At 34.9% G+C, this 1239-nt stretch overlaps 1 protein-coding gene across 1 annotated transcript in view; it reads right to left on the minus strand.

Annotated features, from left to right (window-relative positions):
• LOC127420034 (sodium-dependent phosphate transport protein 2B-like) overlaps positions 1 to 520 on the minus strand; it is a 21857-nt gene extending 21337 nt beyond the window's left edge. Inside the window, exon 1 of the mRNA XM_051661968.1 lies at positions 292 to 520. The gene's annotated coding sequence lies outside the window, so the exon portion shown is untranslated. The remainder of the gene's footprint in view (positions 1 to 291) is intronic.
• Positions 521 to 1239: the final 719 nt, after the last annotated feature.

Below are 1239 nucleotides of genomic sequence, written 5' to 3' on the forward strand. Positions count from 1 at the left end.
TTAAGTTGAATTTAATTATAAGATTAAGAAAATATATTTAGTATGACTATATCTATGTAAGGTAACAACTGCATATTTTTTACAATGTATGAAAGAAAGAAAGAAAAAAATAAAAGAAAGAAAGTTTTGAGCTACATTTGAAGGAAAGAGTAAAAACAGCTCAAGAGTATCTAAAATCGTTGCATCTATATATGGAGAGATCATATAAATATCTGAGTTTATAAATGGTCAATTAATATCAATTATTCTTTTCCAAAGTAAGCACAGTTTCTTGGAATAAGATTTTCCTACCTGTCTTGTGAGTGTCTGGCTGAATTTTGAGTCCAGTGTATCTCTACCTGTAGAGGAGGGACAGGTGTCTTATATACACCTGTAGCAGGAGAGCCCTGCGCATGTCACTGCTCTAAAGTCCGCAGCGGGTGGTGCTACAGTTCACCTCACTCTCAGGGGACGCAGGGCAAAAGGAGGACAATTATCAGCTCAAACAAACTGATATAACTTTGATATTTAACATAGAACTCTTGGCATACTTGTTAATGGTCTGTTTTGCACACCAATAAATGTGGCAAAGTAAAAAATTGTTGCAAACTGTTATTTACATCCTGAATTTCCTCTTATAGCTTCAGTACCGTATTTCATGCATTCTATTCTATTCTTTCTGTTGTATGCTTTCTCTAAGTTCTTGCACTATCAAAGACTGCCCTCTACTGGAAATATAGCACATTACAGCTATTTCGTAATGGGCATTAACCAAATATAGCACAGGTTCAGCATTTCATATGTGTCTCCAGAAGGCAAGACAGCTTAAATGTGTGTACGACCAAATAGAAAACTGTTATACTACTCAGTCTTTATGGATGAGACAAAGTCTAGGCGTGCTAAAATGATATACAATGATTTACAGTGATTTGTAACTATATGGAATGACCTGAAGTCCCTCCCATCCTGTAATAATGTATACACATGCAGTCATATGAAATCAAAGGTGAGGATCAGGTATTTCATGCACGTAGCTCTCTAACTCACGCACGGTTTCATATCACAACAGTACTTTGGACAAACTGATCACATCAAAGGCCCAGAAAATAATCAACCAACAATTGAGGGCTTATTATCGTTATTTTTATTATTTATTTTCTAGAGTGCTGAGCTTCCAGTTAACATGTTAGTGTTGATACAAAATCATATAGGACACAACAGTGCTCAATTAAATAAACAAACAAAAGAATTGAAAAAAAA

The sequence above is a fragment of the Myxocyprinus asiaticus genome, chromosome 29 (genome assembly GCF_019703515.2).
Source record: "Myxocyprinus asiaticus isolate MX2 ecotype Aquarium Trade chromosome 29, UBuf_Myxa_2, whole genome shotgun sequence".
NCBI classification, from domain to species: domain Eukaryota; kingdom Metazoa; phylum Chordata; class Actinopteri; order Cypriniformes; family Catostomidae; genus Myxocyprinus; species Myxocyprinus asiaticus.